This window comes from Mytilus galloprovincialis, chromosome 7 (genome assembly GCF_965363235.1).
Source record: "Mytilus galloprovincialis chromosome 7, xbMytGall1.hap1.1, whole genome shotgun sequence".
Taxonomy (NCBI): Eukaryota; Metazoa; Mollusca; class Bivalvia; order Mytilida; family Mytilidae; genus Mytilus; species Mytilus galloprovincialis.
Genome location: NC_134844.1, coordinates 1 through 11987, shown reverse-complemented (window position 1 = coordinate 11987; position 11987 = coordinate 1). Strand labels below are relative to the sequence as shown.

The 11987-nt window shown below is 30.0% G+C and overlaps 1 long non-coding RNA gene across 2 annotated transcripts; it reads left to right on the top strand.

Moving 5' to 3' along the window:
• Positions 1-255: 255 nt before the first annotated feature.
• On the top strand, positions 256-10732 carry LOC143084340 (uncharacterized). Of its 2 annotated transcripts, XR_012981012.1 has the most exons (5): positions 256-456; positions 3300-3401; positions 3911-4043; positions 5334-5535; positions 10694-10732. It is a non-coding gene; the product is annotated as an uncharacterized LOC143084340 (long non-coding RNA). The 2 variants fall into 2 exon arrangements; XR_012981011.1 differs by lacking the exon at positions 256-456 and having other exon boundaries at positions 3149-3401.
• Positions 10733-11987: the final 1255 nt, after the last annotated feature.

Genomic DNA, 11987 nt, shown 5'->3' with positions numbered 1-11987 from the left:
CATACTCACATATACGCATATAAATATAGATTATAACTTGGCATTTTTAATTTCAGACCTCTTATCAGCCTTAGGTCATGACATTAGCCTAAGAGCCGGATTGACTGATAGAGGGTCTGATATGAAAAATGATATGTTGTTCTTTTTATCATAAGCGTCAACAGAATACATACTAACAAAGACTATTCTTAAAATGCTTTTGTTGTAATATATGTTTTGCATTTCTTAATAGTATACTTTCTTTATACCTAATGATTTCTTTTTGTTAAATCTTGTTATGTTTTACACATACAAACGTACCATTTAGGTATATTTTCCGGAATTTACTGAATGACATCAAAATGTCATGCGATACGTTACAGCAACGCATGCGATAATAAGCCAAAGCGGTTGATTTAAAACAGAAGCAGATGAGATAAACAGTAGGCAGTCGATAACAGAAGTCATATCACACGGGTAAGGCAATTCTTCAAATTTGATAAATAAATATATGAACAAATTTGTTTTATCATGGGGTACACTTATATCATTATTTTCTATAATTATATGATAAAGATACAAACATGCATGTAAAATGCACACCTACAAACAACAAAGACATATACAAACGTACGAACATACACACATACATACACACAGTCAGGAATTCGTCAAAACCATGCGAGACGCAACATCTAGTGTAATCTCATGATGTCATCAAAATTAAAATTTTGATATTGTCATCTCGATCTTACGTATGATCATCGCCTTATGTTTTTATTGTACAGAATGCTAGTAGTTATATTATGCGTAATTATAAATCAATCATCCCTTTTAAAAATAGTGATCTCTAATCCTTCATAACGCACACGGGCTTGTGGACTGAATATCGGCGTTGATGGCTGCAATGTGAACATTTGTAAAGCAGGAAAGGTCGTAGGAGATCATATCACCAACATTTGCAGGGATATTGATTTCCGTAGCTATTTTTTGCAACAGACACCAGAAACCAACTTATTCTTACTGTGTTCTTCTTTTGACAGACGGGTATGGTAAGAATTAAAAAAAAATTACTTTGCCTTGTCATTGTACAACAAACGATTACTAAGGTAACAGGCGTGCAGCAGAGACCCAAAGCGTTGTATTGATTTTACTAGCTAGAACGACCATTGTTATGATATTTACACCTGGTTTGAACCTATGACAGAATAAACTTAGTCTATAGGTTAAAATAGTCCTGGGTCAATATGTTAAATATTAGCGTTTTCCTCTTAGATATATAGGGTAGCAGTCGGACAACAATAGTGTTTTAACTTACGATTGTCCAAAAATTGGATGTAGGAATCTAACCGGGTACCTTAGCTTTATAATGAGCAATATCTTACATTTTGGCACCCTTGCGTGATGCTCACAGAATATCAAACCCTTTAGGGTATTTTGCCATAGGGTGATTTTCTGGCTATTGAAGTTGGTTTTTATTTTTTACCTGGCTTATTACTGGTCGAATTATTTTGAGAAGCCTTTGCATAATAAGTCATGGCCTTTTGAATTTCATTTGCAAGGGATTTTTTTAAGATGAGGTTACTGTTCAGGTAAAGGTATTAAGTTATTATTTAACCTTAACGTTATTTGATGGTTAGTTGGTTTGTTAACAATTCACATTAAAGGTACAGGTAAATTCAAGGTTAATAAAAAAAAGTTCCAGTTAAGGTTAATGTTAAATTAAAGGTGTTTGTAACATTAATGTTCATAGATGGTTAATTGATAGTTGAAAATTCAGATAAAAGCTTGCGATAGCCTTGATGTTATTTCAATGATAGATAAGTTTAATGTGTAGGTTTAGGTTAAGGTTAATGTAAAAATTAAGATTATAGTTGAAGTTAACATTTAGTTAAAGGTTAAATTGAAGTTATGTCAGAAGAATAAATGGTAGTTGAAAATTCAGATTAACGATTGAAATTTAGTTTTAAGATTGATGTAGCCTTTAAATTAATTGAAGGTTAAAAAATGTCAAAGTTTCAGTTAAGGTTATTGTGTAAGTAAATGTTGAGGTTAAGGGTAAGGTATGCTTTTACCTCAATGTTTATGCATTGATAGTTGAAATTCAGATCACAGGTGGAAGTACTCTTATGTGAACTAGTATTGGTCTATTGGTGTTTTTCTTATTTTGCAAAATCGTTTTCAATTCATTTTCGATCTATTTGTTGGACTGTCCCTCTGATATCATTCGTCTCTCTTTTTTAAGGTTAATTGAAGATATAAAAGAGTTAAGGTTTAGGTTAACATTAATGTGAATGTTAAGCTTAAGTTTAAGGTTAAAGTGAAGGTATGTTTTAAACGTATTGTTTATAGTTGAGGTAGCTTATTTGTTAATTCAAGGTAAGAGAAAGTGAAGGTTTATGTTTAGGTTACGGTTAAGGTTAAGGTTAAGGTTAAAGGTAAGAAAAAGGTGAAGGTTAATGTCAATTTTAGGGTATATCATGGTAGTTTAATTGTAAGGTTGATTGAAGGTAATATTCTTGGACGGTAAAGGATTAGGGTTGTGAATAAGGTCAACGGTAAACAGTATGGTTACAGTTAAGTTTAAGACAAGATTTCATCCTTGCGCATGTACACCTGGTAAAGGTGCGTGTGCAAACTGACGAATTAAAGGAAGTTATGAGTAGAAAGGACACTTCTATGTATTTTGTGTTATGGATTATAAATTACTTAAAACAGGTAAGTAACATTCGTTTGTTTTACAAATGGACGCAGGCTTTTGGTATTTATATTAAACAATTGAGACCAGATTTTGTATGAATATGTTTTGTTTTAATCACTTCTCAGTCGACATTTTGGATACATGGCGTAAGCTTTCCCAACGAAATATTTTATTATTTAACTGACTCCGACTTTTCGTTTGAGTATAGATAGATTATTTATTTGGTCTCTGTTGGTGTTCTATATTACCAGAATTGAATGTAGTTAACATTATGTTAAGGAATTCTGTACAACGCTTTCCAACCATGCATTTTGTACTAGGTTTTGTGTATTCCTTTATTCATTTTAGGCATGGCGTTGTCAGTTTGTTTTCAGTTGATACCCTTTGGTATCTTTCGTCCTTTTTTAATCAGAAATGTGGAACTCGGAGTATCCAATTTTTGAAATTATGATACAAGTATTATGTACACGATGTATAAACCTTGAGATGAATGTATTTAACTTAAATAACAAGCTTATAATAATGTACGTAAAGAGTCCAAGCACCGTGAAGACTATCTAAAATTTCTTATTTATACACTTGAATGAGTGCAGTAAAGGATTTATTCTGAAATTTGTAGATTTGCGAAGATCAAATAGAAGAATATTAAAAATTGAAGATTATATAAATAGTAAATCAGATCGAGAAGGGTTTTTGGTAAGAAAGATTGACGACATAAAAGGTAAATATTAGTTATTCTGTTTATTTAGACCTTATGCGTAAACTGTTTTATTTTTCAGTGTGTTAATATGTCGTTTCATTGTAATCCTTGAATAGGTGTTTCAGAAAAGTTAAATTACGGATGACTTGTGTGTCTTCAATTTATATTCATTTGCGGTACCTTTAACCTTTGTATTTCAAGTTTTCTGTTCTCGATTTGATCTTTAAAGAAGTGTTTTTCTTTATTTTAATATGCATTAAATTCATAAAAATGCGGTGAAATTTTTTTCTTCATACTTTGCTAAAAATTTTGAAAATAATAAATTTCAAATTATACACTTTCTCTAGTATAAGTATTCAACTATTTGTGATGAAAATATTTTCTAAAATGATTTCTTTTTCGAAAAAAAATATAGTTTACTAACAAACTAATTAATATTATATTTGACCTAATCAATGAATCATCGTTATGTAGTTTAAATTTTTTTGAGCTGTTTGATGTGTATATTTGTCGTTTACCATTTATAAAAGGAAGAGGTGTGTTTACGACAAAACCGATTGAAAAAGGCGAGTTTCTGTTTGAATATCGCGGAAATTTAACAACAGTTGATCCAGGCTTCAACGAGTATGCATTCGAGTTTCTTTGGAATTCAAGAAAATGTTGGTAAGTTTAAACTTTTTATGCTAAATGATTTTATTTTTCTTGTCGACTTCAAAACTATATGGTAGCGGTTTGAACACGTATATGACATTAAAGTGGTATTGGGATATTTCGCCATCTTGTAAAAAATCAGTGAACCTAATGTCTAGTGTCTGTTAATTAAGTAAAAAAAATATCATACAAAAATGCAGATAACTGAATGAACACTGTCATTTGAAAAAAAAGAATTCGCAATTAATTTTGGTTTAAAAAAAATGCCATTTGAATGGGTGTAAACTCTGGAAAAGTGCATCTTCTGAAGAAATTTACATGGAATTTTCCAATTTCGTATTTAACCGGGAAAAAAACGTATGTTGACTTTATACCTTATTTTGATATTCTCAATTTTGTGTGTTTTATTTTACTATTCTATCAAGTAGTGTAGCTTCTAATTGCATACTGATGGTATTATCCGTCTAAGCCATACACAATGTGCCACAACCTGTAGCTTGATAAATTACATGATGACCTATCGTTTTAGTATACTTTGGAACATATATTACTATACAATAGGTTTTGGCAAAATGAGCCAATTCTATCCTTTCATTTGAGACTCGCGTACCGTACCGCCTGAAGGAAAACAATAAGTTTTTTTTTTGTGTTGATTATTCATTTCTTGAATTTTGGTATTCATGCAATTGCTAGAAACTTCGATATTTCAATTGCAATAATCTGCTCCTTTCTATCACACAATTGCTTCTTTCGTATAGAGTCGACTTTATAAACGATCCTTTTTAGTAAAATAGAAGAAAAACATGTGCTTCAGATCTTTAATATTGGTATCACGCTATTTAGATATATTTCTTTAAGTTGATTTATAACTCATCATTTATCCAAATCAAGAATACCAAAAATTAAACCAGTTCTGGCCTGATTCCTACCTTGATGTATTTTAATGTATCGAAAATGACCTCAAACCTTTCACCGACTGTTTATTATCACTGATCTATAACATTTTTGTTTGCCTTTAACTTACAGCAAACTTCAAACTGAAACTATACCTATTATCTTAATATTTACCTTTTAACCATCACATTTGCTTCTAACATAAATTATTAACCTTAATAGTTAAGTCTAACCTTTAACTTTAACCGTTCTAGTTAATGGTAACCTTAATCTTTGAACTTATCATTATACCGTAACCTAAAAACCCATAACTTTTACAATTCACTGGAATCATAACTTAAGTTAATTTGTTATATTCGCACCATTAAGCTACAGTTTAACAGTAAGATGTTCTTTCCATCATTGCAGGATCGATGCATCTAATGACGACAAATCCTTGGGAAGGCTAGTAAACGATGACGAGAATGATAGTAACTCTATTGTTAAGAGAATAATGGTCGGTGGTCTTCCCCATCTTTGTTTCTATGCTAAAAGAACAATCAGCGAAGGTGAAGAAGTAACATTCACATACTTTAAAGGAGAATATGACCAGTTTCCTTGGCGGTTAAAGGTAAGTACTATTTACTTCAGGATTTGTTAATGACAAAATATGTGAATGCATACAGATATCGAGTCTAGTTCAAGTTTAAAGGTTAAAATTGATGGTAAAGGTGATAGTTTTATTAAAAGGTTAAGGTAACATCCAAAAGTTAAGGTTATAATGAATATTATCTAAAGGTTGCTGTTGACATTCAAATTATGTGTGCGCATGTACAGTTCACAAAACGCTTCTGTTGATGCTTAGTTGATCGTCGGATAAGTGTTTATCTTGTGATTGATATATAATACCATTGTGGAGAAATTTTCATAAAAGGTAAGCATTTACTCCTTTACATCAGAATCATTCTAAGGATTCTTTAAAATGACGCCTTCGTCCATTGATTTGATTGAGCACACACAGTCAATCTGATGAAAACTAAAGATTAATCCTTGAAGTTTAATGTACGAAATCATTCCATTACAATGTTAAATTTTTATCATTTCTGAAACCAATACATCAGTATACATTTACATATGAATATCATAGCGGGGTCAATTATCAACCTTATATTTATAAAAACACTTTTCGTAAATATAAAAAAAGGAAGATGTGGTTTGATTAGTAATGGGACAAATCTCCACTTGTGACCAAAATGAAACAGTAATAAACAACTATAGGTCACCGTACGGTTTTCGACAATGAGCAAAGCCCATGCCGTGTAGTACGCTATACAAAATCCCGAAATGACAGAGGAAAACAATTCAAACGTAAAAACTAACGGTCTTTTATGTGTACAAAAAATAAACGAAAATCAAACATGTACCACATTAACAAACAACAACCACTGAATTACAGGCTCTTGACTTAGGACAGGCACTTACATACAGAATCGGGTGGAGTTTAACATGTTAGCGGGATCCCATTCATCCCCCAAACCTGGGACAGTGGTATAACATTACAACATATGAAAAACCTATACAAATCACTTAAAATAGGCGTAAATCATCAGATGGACAAAAATTCAAGTGGACTACAACACTGCACTAGAAAATTTTTCTCTCTACCCATAAGAATCAGTCAGGAGTGACACAATTTTCATAACTTGCTCTCACCCTAACTTTTTATTTTGTCTTAATTCGGTGTGTTGTATATGTTAACGGCAATAAGTGAAATTAGGTAATAAACTTAAATCCTAGGCAATAAGCTAACCCCTAGGCATTCAGTTATTGCCTGAAATTTTCAGGCATTAAGCTTATTTCCTGAAATTTCAAGATGATTATTCATCCTATTGCCGAACATAACTTTAGGCAATAAGTAAACTCTGGAATGTATGCATAGTAAGTGATTTCTTCTTCATATAAAGTCGTTTGTTAATAATATTTCTAAAATTACATGTATTAATATACATTCATTTGACAGATCTTCAAAAGTATGTTTAATTAGTTATTTTAACAGTTTTACAAAATATTAAAAAGATTTAAAATGAAAAACAAGCGGTTGTATCCAATTAAAAAAAGGGGGGATTTTGTAGAATAATTATATTATTTATTTGAAAATTTGTACACTTCGCTAGTCAAGCTGGTTAGAAATGCACAAAAGTAGGCAGCATTAGGATATGATTGTTTGCTCACACCATTTTCCAATGTTTTATTGGATAAGTAAGTGTTCTTCATTCATATTTCTGAACTTGTGATATTAAAAAGAATTCGACACAAATTTCTATTAAGTTTTCATATTTTTAGATTATTATTTGAAGCGTTTAAATACAAATAACATATGTTATTAGTGTTTCTATTTTCGGCTCTTGTGGACAGTTGTCTCATTGGCATTCATACCATATCTTCTTTTTATATATATTTAGAATGAAATTGGGCCCTATAGTTTGGCTTCAGTGCAATATTATGTTTTTTCTTTTGCAGTAATAAAATAAAATATTTGAAGTACTCAGTATCTATATGAAAAATGTACGATTATATTAACTAATTACAATTCAAATCTAATATAAAACGTTGTTGAAAAAGAATGCAGTTATTGCTTTATTTTAATACACATAATAAACAGCCATAAGATTTCAGTACTTTTTGAACATCAGGATTGGTCGTTTTTCATTTAATATATTGAATTGAAGGGAAAAAATACTAAATGTGTGTACGTGTTGCATAGAATGCAAATATTTCTTCTAATTTTTCAAATAACGCAACTTTAATTGCAATCAGCCTTTAAATATGCCTTTTGATAAGTTATTTTGAATACAATGTTAATTTTTGAAGGATAGATATTCTTAAACTTTTGTTTTTGTTGAACAAGAATGCAATCATTTCTTCATGTTCATGGAAACTATTGGTCACCATTGAATTGGTGTACTCTGTTTTGTTAAGGATTGGTTGATTTTTCATAAAATTCAAAGAATATCAGAGAAAATATACTAAAATGGTGTTTGCATTTTTCAAAGTTACCACAATTTTTCTTCTTTTTATAAAAAATTATGCTCTCTTGTATTTGGAATTAGTTATTTTAAAAGCCTTCATATAAGTCTTTTCTAAGAATTTATATCTCATCAGAATAAAAATACTCAAAGTTTGGTTTTTGTTAAAAAGAAGTTATTGCTTTATTTTGATTCACATAACTGTCATAATATTTCAGTACTTTATGAACATCAGAATTAGTTGTTTTTCATTAAATAGATTGAATTTAAGGGAAAAGATACTAAATTTTTGTAGGCGTTGTCTGAAATCAAAATACTTCTTCGTATAATTTAAATAAATCAACCTCAATTGCTATCAGTCGTTTGACATGCCTTTTCATAAGTTATTTTGAATAAAATGTTTAATTCTTGAAGGATAGATAAGCAAAATATTTGGTTTTTGTTGAACAATAAAATTGAGAATGGAAATGGGGAATGTGTCAAAGAGACAACAACCCGACCACAGAAAAGACAACAACAGAAGGTCATCAACAGGTCTTCATTGTAGCGATAAATTTCCGCACCCGGAGGCGTCCTTCAGCTGGCCCCTAAACAATTATATACTTGTTCAGTGATAATGAACGCCATACTAAATTCCAAATTGTACACAAGAAACTAAAATTAAAAATAATACAAGACTGACAAAGGCTAGAGGCTCCTGACTTGGGACATGCGCAAAAATGCAGCGGGGTTAAACATGTTTATGAGATCTTAACCCTTCCCTATACCTCTAGCAAATGTAGAAAAGTAAACGCATAACAATACGCACATCAAAATTCAATTCAAGAGAAATCCGAGTCTGATGTCAGAAGATGTAACCAAAGAAAATAAACAAAATGACAATAATACATAAATAGCAACAGACTGCTAGCAGTTAACTGACATGCCAGCTCCAGACTTGACTTCAATCAAACTGATTGAAAGATTATGTCTTCATCATATGAATATCAGGCACAATCCTTCCCGTTAGAGGTTTCGTATCATACCATCATAACATATATGAAAAGAACATAACCCGTGGCATGCCAGCAACTAGTTTTTGAATAAATGAGTTCAGTTCCGATGCAAAGACCCTATAAGTGAATCAATATTAACGCCAAAATATGCAATCTTTAATGACCTGACAACAGTTTCGTATCTATATCCCTTTTTAATACGTCTTTTTAAAGGTTTTAATAGTTTCTAAGGGAAATACTGACATTTTTGTGCTTTATAAAGAAGATTTCCATAAAAAATTGGATGTGAAATACCAGAACGTATAAGAAGTCTACATGTTGAGCTATATTTTCAAATGATGTCGGAATTTTTTTCCCCCATTAAATTAAAAGGTTATCAGAGAAGATATACTAAAAGGATGTTTACTTTGTTAAGATTTAGCAAAACTATTCTTCTTTTGATAAAAGATGATGGTTTTTTTTATTTGTAATAACATTTTTTAAGGCTTCATTATAAGTTTGTCTTAAGAATCAAGATATAATCAGAACTTAAATACTTCAAGTTTTGTTTCAGTAGAACAAGAATGCAGTTATTGTAAATACAAATCAGGAGCCAACATTAGATTCAGTATTTTTTGTACATCAAGATTTTTTTCATAAAATATGCTCAATTCCAATCATTCTTTGTAAATGTCTTTTGGTAATTAAGTTTGAATAAAATGTTGGTAGTTGAAAGATACATATGCATCAACTTTTGATTTTGTTAAATAAGAATTCAATTATTTCTTTATTTTAATGAAAATCATTGATCACCATTGTATTGTTGTAGTTGATGTAGTTAAGGAATATTTATTTTTAATTACGGTTAAAGAACATCAGTAAAAAATGTTTCAGTTGTTGTTCGCATTGTTTAAAATTATAAATATTTCTTATTTTATTAAAGTAAATAATTATCAAAGGTACCAGGATTATAAGACGCGCGTTTCGTCTACATAAGACTCATCAGTGTCGCTCATTACACATTTTTAAAAAGCCAAACAAGAACAAAGTTGAAGAGCCTTGAGGATCCAAAATTAATAATTGCAGCAATTATACTTGTAATTTGTTAATTTTATGGTGGCGATTAAGATAATAAAAATGATTTTTAAGATTATAAGGATACACAACTTTGATAATTGAAAACCATGTTACACCAAAATGTTTAAGAACGGCTACTTTAATTTATTTCCCATAGACACACCGTTTTAGAACTGTCCTGAATTGAAATATAACTTTATATAATTAAGTTTAAAACTGATTGGTTGTAAATCAAATGACCATTAGTTTTATAACTTTAAAGGATTAAACTTTTATCGACACTGATGTAATCAGAAGAAACTTCATTCTTTGTTTAAGTTTTCAAAAACCTCCAAACATTATAAATTGCGTGTGAATTTATCAATCTCCACAATTGATAACTGTTTATAACCATAAATCTTAAATAAATGGCTTTTAATGTCAATGATGTGTTAGCTTGAATTCCCATTGGATAATTCTGGAAATATAACAGGTAGGCCAATAAAAACTTGCAAGCATGTCATATCAACGATGATAAATTAGTAGTACCTCCCATAGGCTCAATTCTATGCAGTTCATTCTAGTTTTGAAATTCAGAGTGCTTGGACGTTTTTTCTGTTACTTCTAGTTCGAAAGGTATTACTGATCTTCATGAAAACATTGACCTGATAATAACTTGTGTGAAATTATTTTTTGCGTCTTCTGAATACATATTCATCTTGGATTTATACAGGAAGGAAATACAGATGAAATAAGACCTGTGGTAAGTAATGTTTTTTCCTATTATTGAAACAAAAAGTAAATATAATTTGAGGAGTTGGTAGTTAAAGTCAATTTTTATTTAAGTTTTTAGTTACACCTAAAGATTTATTAAAGGATATGTTGGCTTTTATTTGAAATCATCTCTAAGTTTATAAATGCATCTGAAAGATCTTTTCTTTATCTTTTTAAAGCAGAAAACCGTTTAAAGATATCTCTTATAATGGAATAGTTACTAATAAAACCGGGCCTGAATAACTTTTAAAAGTCCGTAAGAATTATAATTTGCACTGAAATGGCTTGCAAACTTTTTAATAAGATCCAAATTTTATAAGCTATATTTAGTTTTGTTAATGCGTCTGAAAGATCTTTTCGTTGTCTTTTTAAAGCAGAAAACCATTTAAAGATATCTCTTATAATTAAATGGTTAATAATAAAACCGGGCCTTAATATCTTTTTAAAAGTCCGTAATGCATTTAAATGTGCACTGAAATGGCTTGCAATTATTTTCATAACATCCATATTTTATAAGCTATCTCTTTTTTGATTAATGCATCTGAAAGATCTTTTCTTTATCTTTTTAAAGCAGAAAACCGTTTAAAGATATCTCTTATAATGGAATAGGTAAAAATAAAACCGGGCCTGAATATCTTTTTAAAGTCCGTAAGAATTATAATATGCACTGAAATGGCTTGCCAACTTTTTCATAACATCTATATTTTATAAGCTATCTTTTATTTTGTTGCTTCGTCTGAAAGATCTTTTCCTCTTCTTTTTAAAGCAGAAAACCGTTTAAATATATCTCTTATAATGAAATAGTTAATAATAAAACCAGGCCTTAATAACTTTTAAAAGTTCGCAATGCATTTAAATGTGCACTGAAATGGCTTGCAATTATTTTCATAAAATCCATATTTTATAAGCTATCTCTACTTTTATTAATGCATCTGAAAGATCTCTTCTTTATCTTTTTAAAGCAGAAAACCGTTTAAAGATATCTCTTATGATGGAATAGGTACTAATAAAACCGGACCTGAATAACTTTTAAAAGTCCGTAAGAATTATGATTTGCACTGAAATGGCTTGCAAACTTTTTAATAACATCCATATTTTATAAGCTATATTTAGTTTTGTTAATGCGTCTGAAAGATCTTTTCGTTGTCTTTTTAAAGCAGAAAACCATTTAAAGATATCTCTTATAATTAAATGGTTAATAATAAAACCGGGCCTTAATATCTTTTTAAAAGTCCGTAATGCATTTAAATGTG